An 18829-nucleotide genomic window follows, 5' to 3' on the forward strand; every position below is an offset into this window, starting at 1 on the left:
CAAACCCCATCTTTTCCAGCATAGCCCAGCCCTGTGACCATGCTCACACTGTGCAGGCTGTGCTCTCCCCTGTTCTTCTCCATGTACGTACTTCCCATTCAGCCCCACTGAATGCCACCGGGTGCTGTGCAGCCACTCACACATCTGAGCTCACTGCAGCCAGGCCCCCTTCGCAGGAGGTTTTATTAAGGAGGAAATGGAAAAAGTCCAAACAATCTATTGGTCCTTAAGATGCAGGAGAGAGGGTTTCTTTCCTAACACGAAGTAATAGCTTATCTAGGGCCCTGAACACACTAGGATGAAAACCTCTTGTGAATTTTATCCAAGAGAGTTCATTGCCTTAATCCTGGATAATCCACATCTAATCCTTTTTATAATCTTACTCATCTACTTGCCTCAATAGTTTTCCACAGCGGGGAGTTTACATTTCATAAAAGGAACATTTTTCTCTCTCTTTTTTTTGAAATGAGTTTTCCTGTCACAGGGGTTTCTCTTCTGCAAGCGTTCTTCAGCCAAACTGAAAATAAATCACCTCTTCTGGATGCCGTGCCTTGTAAAGGACTGAGCAGCTTTCTGGCTCCCCAACAGGTGGCTAATAGCTGCCAGGGGGTATTTTGGACCTCAGAACAGTCACAGGCCCCTGATGTCCACAAGCGTGAACATGTACTGCACAGAGCAGGTAGGTTTTCAACACTGAACACAATGTATTTTAATCAGAACAAAAATAGGATGCAGACACCAATTTCCTATAACAATGCAATGTATCCCAGGTCTGGCCATGGAGACAGAAATCCTGCCGTATAGGCGGCACCGTATGGGACAACCAAGACCTGGGACAAAAGCAGCATCCTGAAGACCACCTCCAGGAGAGGCTCAGACCATGCAGGGCATCCTTCATCCTTCATCTTTCATGCCAGGGATGTCCACCAGCAAGGATGCTGTAGTGCAGGAGCCCATAGGAGGTGCAGGAGGAAGCGGGGACAGGATGTGGCCTCTCCACAGAGTCAGCAACCCAAGAGAAACCCCCAACACAGAACACAAGCTTTCCCATCACAGAACCCACTGATGTGGCAGATGTATTGACTTCTGCCTCAAAATCTGCTTGAATTATCTCTATTGTGCTTAAGGAAACAAGACTGGTATGGATTTGTTTTATTATTATTGTTTTATGAATAATTTAGAAAAAGAAGGCGGCTACATGAAAGATGTAGCTGTCACATATCACTGCCTTCCCATCCTAACAAAAACAAATCAGCCAGCCTTCAAACTTTTGTTTACTACTCAGCTCTGAGGGAGCCATAGCATCTCCTCTGACATAAATAACATGCAGCTGGCATGTATTCAAGGCAGATATAACACACACAAGACAAAACACAGCATTAGGCTGAATCATCTTTTAGTGATCAAAATCTAGGACCAAACCCATGGTCTACAAACAACACGCCAAGAATGAACTGGAAACCATACAGTGAGGTGAATAATAACTTCAAGAAATTGGCAAATTTGTCCCCAGGCTGGGGTGGTGCTTTTTGCTGAGGGAACCTCCAACATTCAGAACTCATGAAGAAATCCCACCCCTCACCAGCAGCGCATCATCTGCATCTGAAATTGAGATCCCTGCATTCAGCTACCTACTAATAAAGGCAGTTTCTTAGTAGGGCTGATCTTAACTACCAGCAGATCACTTCCAGCTGCTCCTTATCTAATTTCCATTGTCAGATGATGCTGTTTGTTTACAGTATATCACTCTATTGAAATATTAATTACATAAGAGCTCATTACCACGGATGCATTTAGCAGGACACATGCCTGCTGATGGGTAGCCAAATTGCTGTGCAGAACAAACAGGCAGTGCTTTTCCCTTAGAATACTGAGCTACTGAAATCCCCTTTAATTGAGGCAGGATGGGCACTGCACCGATGAGCTCTGGGCAGAGGCAGAGGGATGGGGAGCTACTGGGGTTGCCTCTCACTGCAAGAAAGACATTGAGGTTCTGAAGCATGTCCAGAGAGGGACAACGGAGCTGTGAAGGTACTGGAGCACTATGGGATCTCATGGGGAGCAGCTGAGGGAACTGGAATGGCTCAGTCTGGAGAAGATGAGGCTCAGGGGGAACCTTAGTGCTGTCTGCAACTCCCTGAAAGGAGGTTGGGGGGGGGAAGGTTCAGCCTCTGAGTTCAGGTAACAGCAATAGGATGAGAGGCGATGGCCTCAAGTTGTGCCAGGGGAGGTTCAGGTTGGAGATCAGGAAATATTTATTCTCCAAAAGAGTGGTGATGCAGTGGCACAGCTGCCCATGCAGCAGGAGGTGTTCAAAACCCATGCAGATGTGGCACTAAGAGATACAGTCAATGGGTATGGTAGGATGGGCTGAAGTTGGACTGGGTGATCTTAGAGGTCTTTTCCAACCTTAATGATTCCATGACTCCATGAATTTATTCCAGCAAGAGGAAAAAAAAGAAAAACACAGATCACTGCTTCTGAAGGCTCTGTGTCAATATTGAGGGTGGGCACAGCCCAGAAGACATGTATCAGCTGCTGATGAATCTTCTGATGAATACAATTAACCACTGTTCAGGGCTGATGATGAGCCTGCCATGCCGCAGCATCTCTTGGAGGCTACAAGTAGGGACTGTGGTGAGATTAGTGAAGTAGAGACCAGATGGAAACAAAGCTGTACCCACAGAACCTGCCCTGAAGCAACTAAATCCTTGAACAATAACACAGTTGGTAAAAGAACTGTTTTGGGTCACAAGAAAACAAATACTGCAGCTCTGCTTCTGCCTCTAGTTTCTAAGAGCAATGCGTGCATCCATGCAGTTGTGCGCTGCAATGGTGCTGGCTGGGAGGTGCCTGTGACCTTCATCCAGGGATTGAAATGCGGCCATGGAGATTGCCAGGCTGCCAAGAAAACTGCCATTTATCATCCTTAACCCCGCATCTTTTCATCTCTTTGGGGTTTCTCATCCATCTCCCCACCACAGACACCATTTGTCAGGGGTGCCTGGCCCCATGTCGTGCTGCTTCAGCAGGGCCAGGAGGATCTGCACTACAATGTAAGCTGCTCTCTGCTTTCACCCTCCCAGCACAGAAGGATGCTTTGGGATATAACCACACTTCCATCTATAGGGACCCTGCTTGAATTCATTCTCATTAGATGCAGATCTTTCCAGGGGCATTTATCATTTACTGCAGCTAAGCTGCTGCTCTGCCTGTTGCCAGGAGAGCACAGGAAAGCAGTGCAGGTAGGGAGCCATGGCACAGGGACAGCTACAGTGCCCAGAGGAAACCAGAACTGTACCCCAGAGGACGCTCCCTGCTGTACCATGGCTGCTGCAGCCTCCCTCTATGGGACCACCCTGGGGATGGAGCCAGCATCTTCCTGGAGCCAGATAGAGACCCTCACATAAGATAACCCTAACAAGAACACAGAACCCCCCAACCAGTCATCCACATGGTTTCCAGCATGCCTATACCCCTCTGCCCAGGGCAGCCCAGCCACATTCCTGCAACCTGGGCATCACCCACTGATTTAAATGATGCACTCTCACTTAACAAGGCAGCATCCCTGGGCTCTTTAGCACTGAAACAGCTTGGAGCCACTTCCAGCAGAGAAAATCCAGCAGAGGTGGCCCTTGGGGACATTCCATGGGGAGCGGGGAGGGAGCTGTGCTCAGCCACCAATCCGCTGCCTCCCAGAGGCACGGGATTCACCCCAGACACAATTTAAAAAGTGGCTCTTTTAAGTCTGAATTTTTCCCCAGCTGGGTTGTTGTGTTTTGTTCCATTATATTTAAGACAAGGGGGAAAAAAGGAAAGAAAGGGAAAAAAAAAAAAAAAGGTATTAATTACATGCTGCCAAGATCTTTGCAGAAAAATTCAATATTATCTTTTACCGCAAAGCAGGAATGAATCAAGGCTCCATTCCAAATCCAGCAGCAGCCCTGACTGTGACGTGCCAAGGAAAATAATAACTTCCAGCACATACTAATTGTCTTGTTAACATGGATTATGCAGCCAGCCAAATAAATGTCATTCATGCTTTTATGAGGATGAGCATAAATCTGAAAATCAGAAACGCACAGTATTTTATTTTCATCTTTTCTTTTCTCCCCATTCCGCATGCGTAGCCTAAACATATTTACATTTCTAATCCACACAAACAAAGCAAAAGTCTGCTGGAGACTGCGGAAGCCTCCCCGGGGTCCCAGGCTCCCGGAGAACAGGTTTTTTCAAGGTGCCTTGAAACCAGTTTGTATTTTCTTGGCACCGCAGAGTGGTTCTGAAATCAGGATGATTTACAGCCCACGTAATTTGCACAAAGTTGCCTGCACAGCATCGCCTTCCCTGCAGGGTGCCAGCAGCATGGTGCTGGAGCCCAGCACTGCTGGGCAGCTACCAGACCCTCCTAGAGGGAGGAAGGGTCACACATGGAGGTACGACACGGACTCACACCGGCTCTCTGACAAACTGCACTCATCCATGTCACTTCTGTAGTTACTGCAGTTCAGCATTTGCCTTTCCCCTCTGCAAATCGGGAGCAGCTGCCATGGGATGCACAGCACAGCTGGCATCTGACCTCCCCAGCACTGCATCTCCAGCCACAGCCTGTCCTCGGGCTTCCTTCATACGTAGGGTGCTCTGAAAGTAACGCCTCATTTTATTCCCATGGAAACTACAACCAGTACAAGTAGTACAATAATGTTATTTGATAAAGCAAATTCTCAGCTATAAACCAATATTTTCCATCACAGTCACCACCATGAGCTGAGCTGTGTCTTTTTGCCAGTGTGGAACAAGAGCCTGCATGCCACGCTCATATCCATCTACACCAGCGGAGGTGACAACTGTCACTTCTGAAACACCCCAAGTGCCCCATGCAGGAGGATGGAGGCAGCCCGGGCTGCAAGGAAGCAGCTGAGGGACTGATTGCTGCACAGCTCTGAGTCCCATTGCACTTCACACCAATAAATCTGAACCCGCCCTAACAAACCTTCACTGACACCATCAGCCAGAGCCACCCGTGGGGCAGCCAGATTGACACAGCAATTCCAGCAAAGCTTATGGACAGCCACAATTAAAATGAGCACTATAGTTTCAATTAACTCTTCTCCCCAGCAGCACAGTCTGGGAAAGGACTCTTAATAGATCTCTTCCACTGCAGTGCACAAACTCTATTGCTGCTCCTCCGCTGATTATTGAAAGTTAGCAGAGTGCAGCCGTTCCCTCACATCTTCATGGTGATTTGCAGATCTGTTATTAGCTGGTCCTTTTGCCAACACGGAGTCTAAGCAGGAGGCAGCAGGAGCATTTTGCAAGCAGTTGATCCACCCCAGCCTCCACGGGCTGGTTTTTGGCATGGGCTCACTCAGCTGCCACAGCTGTGCTCAACACCGAGCTGCACTGACATACACTGCATCCTCTGTGATTAAACCACAGGAGCGTGCATCCTCCTGTCACCTCGGGCTGATTAGGAACAAGGCCAGGAATCACCTCGGATAGATTTTCTTTCTCAGACAGAGAAATATCCTGGTGGTTTAAGCTTCTCTTTCTTTAGCTTGCAAATCCTTCCCCAGGACGGCAGGCGGGGAATGCAGGTGTCAGCCGTGCTGCAGGACTTCCACACCTGGGCTCCTGACCAGGGAAAGGAGCTCCTTAAGGTCTGTGTAGGTGAGAAGGTCGGCCCCCAGCACACCTCAGCACTGGGAGCACGGCTGATCTGGGTTCTTGCATGGCTGTATGTGGAGGCTCTGGAAGAAATTCTGACTTCAGCAGCCAGCACAGAAAAGAGCATCAAGGAGAGCAGAGCTGAGCCCTTCTTCCCCATCTGAAAACCCTACGGGAGAAGCAAAGCACTTTTTTTAATAGAAATTGTTAACCTCTGGGATGGCTGACCCGGAGATGTCCAAGATTCTCTAATCCTGCACATTTCAAATCAATTCTGGCAGACTTTCTAAAAAACCTATTATAAAAATAGACAATATCACACCATTTTTTTCCATGAGAAATGCCACCTCCCAATGGTTTCTCCATTCCCTTTACCTCCAATTTCTTCTTGGCTACAAGAAAATGGAGTGTCCTGTGAGTGAGGCTCCAAGATGAGAACCAGACTGCTCTCAGACCACGTCAGATCCCAGCACTGACTTCCCATGCCCTTCAAGCTCCATTTTGTCATTTTAAAAGATGATGGACCCACTAATTTTCTATAAGAGATCTTGAATGGGAAGGATTAAAGAACTGCAAGATTTTTTTTTCTCCATTAAAATTACTTCAATTATTTTCTTCTTGTCCTGTTACATATGGACTTGCCCCTTCTTGATTCTTTTTCCTATCAATATCCACCTTAATTTAGGTAACTGCCATGGTCCCTAGACATGGGACACTACAAACATCTGATCCCACCTTTACCTTAGTGGAAAAAAAGCCAGGAAAATCACCAAGTCCCACCTTTTTATGGAAAACTCCCAAGAATATTTTCTGACATCCCCCAAGACATGAGTTCATGATGAGGATTTTCTCTTTGCTAAGCCCATGGAAAAGCCTCCCCACCTGCCCAGCTATTTCTCCAGAGCCTTTCAGAAATATATTACCTTCCCAAGCTCTTGCCTGTCAAATTGCAATGAAATTGGCCAGTTGTTCAGAAGATGACAAGAACAGCCTGACAGGCAGACACACACATTTAGCATTCACACAGCTTTTGTTCTCCCTGCTAAAGAAGCCTACCAAAGAAAAACAACCAACAAACACAATGCACACACCCCCCTGTTTCCAGCCAGCCTGGGGATGCCAGGAGCAACAGCCCCAGGCAGCAACACCTGGTCAGATCCTGAGAGCTCAGATGTAATCCCAAATCAGAGGGAAACACGGAAGACTTTGGACCAGAAACAAAGCCTTTTTAGTCTGCATCCTAATCTGGATCAAGATTGCATCGTGCACTGCTTTGAATCTGATCCCCATATCCTGTTTGCATCTGGGTATTTTTGGGAAGGCGCCCCACAGCAGAGCTCAGGGCAGCAATGGGACTATGAGCAGCAGGTAGCCACGGCCAGACCCCTCCGTGAACATCTTGCATTGCTCCCAAAGCAAGAGGAACAAAGCACAAGTTGGGGGAAAGAGAGGAATTCCTCTTCGAGTGGAGGAAGCGAAATTAAGGGCAATCTGATGTGGCCAAATCACACCTCTCCTCCCCCACAGAAATCCCAATGCTCATTCACCAAATTGCTGAGATTCCTTCCGTGATACATTGGTTTCTTTCCTCTAGAACACCTACCTGTAGTCAGAGGCAATTCCAGCACTAACCCTACTCCGCATCCCATCATCCAAGGTTTCTCAATGCATGCCCCTTCCAGGCAAGGTCAGCATCCTGCAGGCTGCCTGCTCCCCTCTGCCCTCAGAAACCTGCCCCCAAAGCCTCTCTCTTATTTTAGAAATCAAACTTAATAACAGGTGTTCCCCCCACCTCAGGCTGGATCTATATCTCATTTTTCTCCAAGGGTTTTGATATATTGAATGATACAAGAGAAAAATCTTGTCTTTTTTTTTTTTCCTAACTTGAAAGAAATAATTTCACTAGATGGCTGCAGTGAACATGCTGCAATAACGAGAAGCTTTTCCAGAAGGGTAAATTACTTAGCAGTGGTACCAACTGGGAGCAATGCTGGTTTACAACATCAGATGTAATCTTTCAGCAACGGGGGGGGGAAAATGCTTTCAGAAAGATGCTTTTAGTCATCGGCCACTCTGGTGGTGCATCCAATTACATTGCTTACAGTTTGGATCCAGGGGACAAGGCCACAACGAGAAATCAACAGCCACAACGACTGGATCTGACTGTGGAACCTGAGCTCTAACTGGGCTCCTGGCTGCAGGTGGGGCCAGGGACAACAAAATCTCCTCCTGTAAGGCTTTGGCTCAACAGAGGGTCCCCCTCGCAAGCAGCTGATGCTTGCACCTGCCGTCCCCCTGGGCCCTGCTACTTACATCATGAACTGCCTCACAGATTATTCCTCCTCTTCCTACTCCATTGCTCTCTCACCTGCCCATGTTATCTATTACCTCGTCTAGCTGTCTCTTGCCCTGATTTTTCCAGATTTCCCCAGCTCCAGACCTGCTGCATTGTGTTTGTCAGCTGCAAATCCCCCCCATGTGTCTGTGAGCACACAGCAGCGTGGCCACCCAGGGACACCCTTCCCTAGGTGCACGACACACCATGCACACAGGTGACAACCCCCTGGCAGTGCCATCTGCTGTGGTCTGATGTCTGTTAAGATATCAACATGGAAGACCCATGGAATGGATTGGTGGGTCTCTGAGTTGTGCGGATCAGATGTGAAAGCACAGCACTATATGAACCACAGTGAAGAAAATTAACTTTCTCACCCCAAATCAGGGCAGCTGACTTGCACATAGCACTGGAAACTGCAGAAGCATCCCCAGTCCTGCCCCTAGCTCACAGAATCATTAAAGTTGGAAAAGACACTGTTGGAAAAGACACTAAGATCCCCAAAGTCCAACCCCAGTCCATCCCACCATGCCCACTAATCACGTCCCCCAGTGCCACATCTCCACAGGCCTTGAACACCCTCAGGGACACTGAATCCCTCCTTCCCTGGGCAGCTGTGCCACTGCATCACCCCTTTTCTTAGAAGAAACATGTCCTAATATGCAACCCGAACCTCCCCTGGCACAACTTGAGGCCATCACCTCTCATCCTATCACTCATACTTGGGAGCAGAGCCCAACCCCAACTTGCCACCACCTCCTTTCAGACAGCTGCAGACAGCAACAAGGTCTCCCCTGAGCCTCATCTTCTCCAGACTGAGCCATCCCAGTTCCCTCAGCCACTCGCCATAAGATCCCATAGCGCTGCAGAGCTTCCCAGCTCCGTTGTCCTTCTCTGGACACCTTGCAGAGCACCCAGGGAACCCAAAACGGAGATTTTGGTCTTGAACCTGTTCCTGATTTTGGAAGCTCTTGCTCGTGTTGTTACATGACGGAGCAATCTGTGTGGGAATCAGTTGCATAATAGTCATTTCTTTCTTTTCTGCCAATTACTACGATACATTTGCAAAAACATTTTTCCAATATTCAGCCATTCTAACAGGTGACTGAATAATATACACCAACTACATCATTTGCAATATTTTCCTGTCAGTCATCAACTAATATATTCAGAGATGAATTCCCTTTTTCCAGGCCAGCCTTAAGTCAAATTTAGTGACTGAAAACAACATTAGCCTTATTGACTCTTTTATCAGTATCCCATTTGTTGGTGGGGAGAGACATCCCAGCTTCTCATGAATAATAAATAAGGCTGATCATACTTTACAATCACAACAATCAAGGGGAGAGCAGAGCAGTGGCAGCGATTTCCACGGGCAAGGTGGGCAGTGATGAGGTCTGAGACCTTTATCCCCTGTGGCTGAGTTTAGAGCTGGGTCTGAGCTTCACAACAGATCCTCCCATTCTCAACCAGCCCAGGCTGCCACCAGGGCCCCAGCCACACACGCGTGCATTCAGCAGCAGGCCCCCATGGCAATCCTCCCCCTATCCCACAGGCTGTCTACAGTGTGCTGAATTCACATCTCCTAAATAAAATCCACGAAGCCCCGGTGGTTTGCAGCCCCAGACTGCGCCGTGGTCAATCCTTTCATCAGGGCAGTGGGACGCAGCATCACAGAATAGCCTTCCATCCCCAACAGCCACAGCACTTTCATCTGCCTTCAGCACTTATGATCTTCTGTTCCCTGTGCACTGCGTCCTTCCCTTGCAAGGCAGGTGCACATCAGCTTACATCAAGCTTTGAAGAACAGAGGCAAATCATTTACCTTTGGTTCCTGACCAGTAGCATTTCCATTTAATTTCCTAGCTCCTTATTGTAATCACCCTCTACACAATTTCAATCAAATCATATCCATCAATTTGACCAGCCCAAAGCTTAACGATGGGAAAACTTTCATGTGTGTTCCCAAATGCAGTAAATAATAGCAAATTGTAGCTTGCATCACTTATCTGACCCGTGTTCACTCTTCATTAATAATTTTCTGATCCAGAAGTGACTCACTGCATAAATTTATCTCAGGCAAAAACTCTCTAGGGCAGGTAAAGCTGTCACACAAATCCTCATGTGAAAGTAAACTATAAAACAAGAGGCTCATTCACTTTAAAATATAGACAAGAGAAGAAGTCGTATCTCCAACATACATCTGTTTCCTCTTATACAGCTGATTTGGAGTCCCCTCTTCACACCTAAGCCACGTGTACTTTTACATTTTGATAGGCAGCTCGATAGACCCACGTAAGAAAAAGAGCTCCTCAGCTCTCAGGTCCTGCTCCCACCCAAACACAAGGTTTTTGCAGCAGATGCACAGGCTGTGCCAATGGCTTCCACCAGCTCTCCAAGCAGGCACGTTGTGCTGGCAGTGTGTCACCACTCAGCACAGTGAGGACAAACTCACAGCATCGTTATCCAGATAATGCCATCTTAAGGCAAAAGAAGTCTCATTTGGGACAGATTTCTTGGGAAAAAGAAGGGATGTGCAGAGTCTGACCCACAGCCTGAACAACATCTCTAGGCAACCTGTGCCAGTGCCTCACAACCATCCACGTAAAAGACTTTCTTCTTATATCCAACCTAATCATCTCTCATCCTATTGCTGTTACCTGGGAGAAGAGGCTGATCTTCACCTCACCACCACCACCTCCTTTCAGGGAGCTGTAGATCCACCCGCTGACAATTCAGGGTCAGACACTAAGCTGCACTTGAAGATGTTCTCTTAAGTTTTTCCACCCTGCTAATGCCAAGCTGGGGGAGAGAATGGAACCCGTGAAGAACCACATACTGCTTACACCCACAGCTGCCCTTGGTACCAGGAGAGAGACATCCTCACTGGGTGTGCTATGTCGCATAAATCACACTGCAAGATGTCCAAGCAGTGATACACTGCAGTGTAGACGTGGTCCTGGGACATGAGGATGCACCCCACAGGACTGCTGTCATCTCTGGCCTTTCCCATGGCTCCACAGGCGTGGGATGCAGAAGTGAAAACAGACCTGATCTGCATTTGGATGCACTCTTCCCAAAGCTTCAAATCACCATCCAAGCCGTGCTATGAGGAACAGCCAAAGAAGAGAAGCTACAGATGACAGCCAGACCCCACTACATACAGCCCCACGAGCGGGGGTGACCAACATACAGCCCATCAATGTGAGCTGAGCCTCAACTCTGCTTTGTGTCTGAGAAATACATGGCAAGCTGGGCAGGATGCTGGCACCTCTACTGGAGATGATGCTCCTCAAGGTCAGACCAGCACCAGCAGAGAAATCAGTGCACTGAGCAGTGCAACAGCCTCAGGTCCCAGCTGTGCCTGCAGCCCTGCTGCTGCCACCAGCACGGAGCTGATGGGCTCTGCAGGAGCACAGCAACCCACTGCCAGCAACAGGGAGTGCTGCTGCTTTACGGGTAATGAGAAAGCCGGGAATAGCAAGGAAGAGGAGAGATTATTAGATAATAAATTATCAGTGCACCAAAATCTACTCTGTACATATTTTTCCCCCCTTACAGCTTCCCTAATGTCCTGGGAAAGTGACAATTACACAATTTAAGGAGGTTACTTTTATTAAAATCCTTTTTTTATGACTTTGCTTTTAATATACGGCTGAGATAAAGCATCTGATTAAAGGAAGGTCGCAAAATAAAATATTTAACGCTCACGGAAGGAGCAATTTGTCCTTCCCCCACACACAACAGCAGCGAGGCAGGCAATGCAGGCTGACAAGCCATTAATGAGCCACATTCACTGTCACACACCGCACGTGCCACCAGCACCCAGGTTTGAGGCAGGGTTGGCAGTTCCCACAGGCTGGGTGCTGAATGCTCCCACCTGGAAACCTCCACGTGTTCTGCCCCACATTGCTCCCCTCACTTTCCTTGGATGGTGGCAAGCCCCAAGGGGCTTGCAGTGAAGATGAATGGGGAGCAATGCGTGTTTTTATGAGATGGAGTGCTCTTGCATGGCCAGAGGTAAGAGGCCAGCACACTGTACAATGGCCTTGTCAAGCCACTTGGATTAATTTAATAATAATGGCTTCCAAATGCTCCTACGTGGCAGACAGTGAATCCTTCCTAAATGCTGCTTGCGGTGTGCTGTGAAGCAGAGAAAAAAGTGCATGGATTGTTAACTGCACCACAGGTGAGAAATAATAGCACCACATTCTCAGAGCCATGTACAAACACTGCCTAATTGCTGCTTGTTAGCACCCCTATGAGCCAGGCACATATTTCTATCGCCCACAACCATAAATATAAAAAGGGATTGGTGTCCCAGGGGAATTAGAAGTAATTCAATTCTCTTAGCATCAAATCCCTATAGCATCCCACCTGGAGTTGGAAGAGCCCAAGCAGGCAGCTTCTGAGCCCACACTGCAGCAGGATGGAGATGGGGAGAGTGCTGCATGGGGTGGCTGAAGTTACCCCATGGGGTCTGAGCTCCCAAACTGGGAACTGGGAGCTGGCATGGCAGGGTCAGCAAATGTGCTGCCAGGAGACACTGCAAAGCACTGATAGAGCCCTGGGCACTCTGACCTACTGGTTGGCAATCCTGCACATGGCAGAGGGTTGGAACTAAATAATCTTTAAGGTCTCTCCCAACCTAAACCATTCCATGATTCTATCAAACAAAACCTCACTGTAAGTCGAGGGGCCCTGCAAGGTTCAGCCTGGTAGAATTAGCAGACTGAATGATGCTGCAAATCCCTTTGAGTTGCAGAGGTAATGTAGTGGCAGGAATGGAGACAGTCATCATACCTGAAACACCAGGGCATGTGTTTTAATTTCGAAGGGCTGAAAATAAAGTCATCTCACAGCCATGTTTTCGGGTCAGCATTTGACATGTTAACTCCTCCTGCAAGCACAGGTAAAGAGCCCTGAGTTATGGGTGCTGTGAGCTGCTGCCAGATACGACCTCCACTGTGCCTAGGCTAGAAATGCATGGCCAGCATGTCCCAAAGCAACCTGTCTCAGAGCAGAACAAAAGTCGGTGGTGGTGGGGAAGAAAACCCTGGGGGAACTGGGGTTATGTATAGCTAAGGAAAAACACAATATCTCTACCCAAGGAGAAAGAAGGATTGTGGTACTGAGGGACTCAGTTAGAGGGCATGGTGGGATGGGTTGATGGTTGGACCTGATGATCTTGGTCATCTTTTCCAGCCTTGAGGACTCCATGATTAGACCATGTGGCTGAAGACAATCACATCTGGAAGTAACATGGACACTGGCCATGTATCTCCAAGCCCTACTGCCACCGCCTTAGTTGCTCAGAGCATTGCTTTTTAACAGGGCCATGAAGAGCTCCTTGTGCACCTTGAAGGGGCATTAAAAAAGCATTTTCACATTATAATCAGACTTAATCTCTAAGTTTTGTTGAAGTCACTTTCCCAGGGCCTTGGGCAAAAATCAATCATAAAAGCGTTATGAAGCTGCACTGCGATACTTAGATAATTTATTATTCCATAATTGTGGATCTTAATCTAATTACAGATCATATCTAGGATTTGCTTCAACATCTATTTATTTTCCTATTTTTGCTTGCAAATATTCACAAAGAAATGACATTGTAAGCGGAGGAGATGGAAACCGGGCTGTGCTCTTCCTGCCACTCTCCCATACTCTCAGTTAACAAAGACCAGGAAACAAGAGAAGAGCAGCAACAGACAAAATTTCCTTCTTTCATAGTGGGACTGAGCAGTTCCCAGCACAAAGCCCCCCTCCAGCCGTGCCAGCCACAGCCAGCTCTGCTGCCCTGGTGCACAAAGCCATCTTCCTAAAGGGCCAACCATCCTAAAGGCTCCCAGCAATCAAGGCAGGATTCTCTTCCCCTTTTAACTGCCTCAACTAAGCCAGCCTTTGGTTTCCTTTAGGTCCACTCCCTCATAAGGGAATTAACCAGCTTCTTTTTGCTCCATGCAGCACCCATTGCATATAAGCTCTTCTCCAACCAAGAAAGTCAGGTCCAAACCAACAGAGCCATTTGCAGAACTTTAGAAGCCATAGGAAAGCTTTCTCAAGTTCAACCGACAGGGAGAAACCAAACCAAATGGATCCAAACCCAGCACTTCCCAGGAGACCATCACATCCCAGCCTCCCCTTTGAGCATCCATGTGGTTTCCACTGCCTACAGGCAATGCATTGAGCCTGACATCATTGGCTCCTGGCCAAAGCCATGGCTCGGTTTGGAAAGGTTTTGCAGATTTCTCTGGAACAGTGGTGTTTTCTAAGAACAGATCTGAGAGACTGAGTTGGCCTTTTTGAAAACAGTAATTTGGGTTTCTTCCTGCTCATTGTTTTCAGCAGCGAAATTGCTCTGGAGTGCAAAAACTACACAACAGTTGCTTTTGAACATGCAGGTCAGGGCAACGAGTGAAGAAAATCAACATCAAAAAACTCAACATCAACGCAGGCTTCATCTGAGGAAAGTGAGTGTCCTCTTGTGGGCATGCAGCCTTGAAAGCCTTTCCCCTCACATCACGAGCAGATTTTAACACCAACAACAACAAAAAAAAACAAGCAAAGCACTCCTTGGGAGGGCAGCCTTGGCAATCTGGCAGCAGATCGCCTGCTACCTTCGTGCCTTGCTCTCCCCCTCTCGCACAAGGCACGCACAGCAAGCAAGGCTCAGCAGTGTTTTCCTGCAGCTCTTGGATGCCACCCTTGGGTGCTCGGAAGAAGGCGGCATCGAACCTTTGCTTTCACTCCACTTCTCCTCTGCCTGCCCAGCAAGAAGCTCACTGGGGCTCTTCACATTTTCCAACCTCGACACCTTTTGCAGTTTTAGAGCAGATACACGCCATGTCTGCACGTCTTTTGTGCATCTTTGGAGGTACGATGCAGTTCAAAGCACATCACCAGGTTTCCTTTCCCCACCATCTCTGGGCAAGGAGAGACTTCAAGAAGAGAAAGAAATGAGGCTCATGAAGAGTACAACAGGAAAATCTGCTGCAGTGCTGAGTTTGCCCACGTCCCTGTAGCACATCCTTCTTCAGATCCCTGTTCTCTCTATGGAAGAGGATGTGTCCCATTTTCTATATTAACTGGCAGTATGGTATTATCCGAGCAATCATGAAAAATGAAGCCATAACTCATCTGTTCAGTGCAAAGGCCTTTGGCCTCCTCTCGGCTCATAGCTGAATTGAAATCTGCTGGGGCTGTGGGGCTGTATGGCACCAGAGAAACGAATGGCACTGCTGTGGAGGTATTGCCCCGTTCCCTGAAGAACCCAGGAGCTGTGGGTTATAACAACAGACCTTGGTCCTCTTAGCTTGCAAGAGAACACTCAGACTGTGCCCAAACCGATAGTGCTGCAGACTGGAAGCAGCCTCAGTCATATCAGAAAGCAGGAAACTGCAGCAGAGGTTCTTTGTCCATTTTACGATCACCTTTGACTACATGACTTTGTTCTGGCTCTGTGGGCACTGCTATCAAGGCACTCATAGCATCTCCTGCAATTTTTATCAAAAAAATACCTAAATCCACACATTCATAACTTGGAAGTATCCTTTTTGGTGAACGCTCTTCAGATCAGTTCCCATCTATCCTTAACTAACATTAAATTAACCACGCACTGAACTACTTTTCCCAGTGCTGACTTTGGCAAACAATCAATAATGCTGATACAAGGAAAGGAGCTTGACCCAAATCCCCTACAAATAAGGGAAGCTCTCTCTTCAAGTGTGGAAGGACTTGCACATCAGCTCCCCAGCCCTGAGCTGTGCCTGTTAACCAATGGCCATCCCCACCTTCTCCTCTTCCATCTCCACCTGCTCCTTCCAGCAAAATTCACCCCCTCTCAGATGTTTGCACCCAGCTTTGTGGGGCAGAGATTTCCCCGTGGGCAGGATGTTGCTGTGCAGACTGAAATCATAAGAAGTTGTCCGAAAATCTGCTGTGAAAGCGGAGCTGACTGGTGAGCAATCACTACGCTTCCCTTTGCCATGGGAGTCACATTAATTACCAGCAAATGAGAAAGGGCTTTATCCAGCCCTCCTCTGAGTCACTCAGAAAAAAAAGAAAACTTATTAGCTTCTATTTTCTTCACTGCCTTTCTTCAAAATCTCCTAACAGCTAGAAACGCAGATCGAAAAATATGACACACTCCAATTTCCCTTGATTTAATTTCCTCAAGCTGACTAATTTAATTGCGGTATTTGCCTGGTACCTTCAGCTCTGCCTCCATACTGTCTTCCTGTGGCTGAAACCCGCTCCCCAGTCCTATTCCCTAAGCTTAAATCTGCACAGATGTTTCCAAATTTGTATTTGTTAGAGACTAATTACCCTCATTCCCCAATGGATCGTTCCACGGGGATCAGATATTCTGTTTGCGATCACAGATGTAACGCACACACATGATGCAGTTATCTGAAAGAGGTCAGTTAATTAGGTATCACAAAAAAGGATAAATTGTTTGAAGTGAAAGGGAAATTAAAAATGAAATCTGGGTGATTTTTTTTAATCTTCTATGCGAGATGAGCTTGAAAGGCAGAGCTGGGAGCAGAGGTATGGGCAGAATTAGCATTCTGCTTAGCCACTGAGAACACAGACAACATCAAGGTGAGGCAATATTTTAGAAACCCACAGAACCAAAAAAAGCTTTCAATGAATTTCAGACTTTATCTTTCCCCTTTGTTACAGTTTTCAGCTCAGACATAAGACAACCTAACGGCAGCAGCGAAACCGTAACTGAGAAGGGCTCAACATGAGGTTGTGCACCAGGATAGGTCAGGAGGAGAGGGGCTGGTTTCTTTGTCGTGGGCACCTACCACCTCTCCCAGCCCCATAAATCAGCTCAGTGCCTTTCACCAAGCTTTGGGGCTCTAGTTGGTGCTCAGGGCTTCTCAAGCCCATTGGAAGAGAACATGCTTCTGGCCTTACAAGAAAATATTTGCAGCTGTGTGCTCTGCATTGCTGCTGCATGGGACCTGGGCCAGTCCTACCCTCACTGGTCCCAGTTGTCCCAACATTAATAAGAACAGCTCCTCAAAGGTCTCAGGAGTCTGGATGCAATACAAATTGAAATTTCTTTCCACTGATCGCCCAATCCTGATGAGGACACCCCTGCACCAAGGAGATTAGGATTCTCTATTTATTCAGCTTGGCTTCTGAATACAAACAAGAAGCTGGACATTACTCAGAAGTACATTCATTATTGTTCTGCTGACAGAGCAGCCAATCTGCAAGCTCAAGACAGGTCCTGTGAAACCTTCCAGCAGCCATGCCCAGACCCAAACCTTTCCAACCCTGCATCACTGTAACACAGCCCACAGTCAGCAGCTCAGTGCCATTCACAAGACAAGTGCCTATGCACACATTCATCTCTGCATCTCTATTCTCACACGTAATCTCCAGGATGCTTTCTGGAATGCCAAGCCTTAAAAACTGGACACTGCTGCAATGCAAGCAGCACCAGTTGGAGGGCTCAGCGATGCCACCAGGTCACCCCAATGGCTTCCCAGTGCAAACCCTCTCCATGACTGTATTGAGGCTACATGAAAAGCAAAGGGAAGGTAGGGTGTACAGCACAGAAATAACCCTTCCCTTCCTACCTGCAGCTCTTGGCTGATGTCCTGCATAGAGCTGGCCATCCCCCACAGAGTCAGGATTTTTGTTCTAGGCATAAATTCAGAATCTTTTTCCTTTCCTTTGTTAAATGGTGAAATACCTTTCCAAAGGGAAGAAAAGAAATCCTGTGTCAACTGACATGTTTCTCTTCAGTTTGGTCTCTTAACTACTCCTCCCTCTTGCTTTTCTGTATTTTGAAATAAAAGGTTATTTCAAACTAAAAATATCAAAACCTGTCATTCGAATCCAGTCAACTTCCAAATACTGCCTTTTTTTTCCTCCAAGAACTTAAATTGTCAAATCAATACAATTACTGCATGCTGCACATGCAGAAAAGCACGACTTCATCAAACAGTGGAGCAACAGCCTACTGTGTGGCACAAGGGGCAGGGATGGATGGATCCAGTGGATGTCTGCAAAGCTGTGAAACACAGCTGTAAAGAAAAATGTTCCTTTCTGCCAATTGCCATTAAGAAATAATGAAATGACATGGCAGTGTTTCGTCTCAAGTTTTCTGTGAAGAACTTCATTTCAGAATTGTGGAGTTCCCTTTGTCATCTGTCCTACAGCTTTGTTTGTGTTCTCCCAGTTTTTGACATGCCCACCATACCTTATAATACTTGTTACTGTGGCTGACAAGTCCTACCATGACAGAATGTTCGACTTGAAACATTCTTGGCTTTTTACTTATTTATTTCTAAAATATCCAGGACAGCAGATACCAAATACTTCTCCAGAACAAAACATCTCCTGTTTGTTCCAATGAAGCAAGCTGACACGCTGATCAAAGCGTTGCCTACTTGAGAACTGTCAAACCATTTCACTGCAAACTAAATGGAAAACACTTTGAAACACGGGAAAAATATGAGGTTTTGTTCAGCAAGCCAGATCCCAGCCATCCCTAATGCAAGCGAGAAAGACATTACCATGATTTGTTTTACAGATTGTCATAGAACACCACTATCAGTGAAATGTGCTCTTCACTATTAACATGGTGCCACAAAATGATAGGCCTCTGATATGGTTCCACATCTCATTCTTATCACCAAGATGGAGAGAGGTGGATTTAAAGCCCTATTCAGTGAATAACAAAATAGTTGAACAGTCACAGACAGAGAGTTAAGGTGAACAGCTCTATGCCCAGATGGAGGCCTGTGATGGGCAGTGCCCTCAGTAGTGGTGCTATTCAGTATCTTTATCAATGCCCTAGGTCCTACA

Source organism: Tympanuchus pallidicinctus, unplaced genomic scaffold (genome assembly GCF_026119805.1).
Source record: "Tympanuchus pallidicinctus isolate F22 unplaced genomic scaffold, pur_lepc_1.0 scaffold20, whole genome shotgun sequence".
Taxonomy (NCBI): domain Eukaryota; kingdom Metazoa; phylum Chordata; class Aves; order Galliformes; family Phasianidae; genus Tympanuchus; species Tympanuchus pallidicinctus.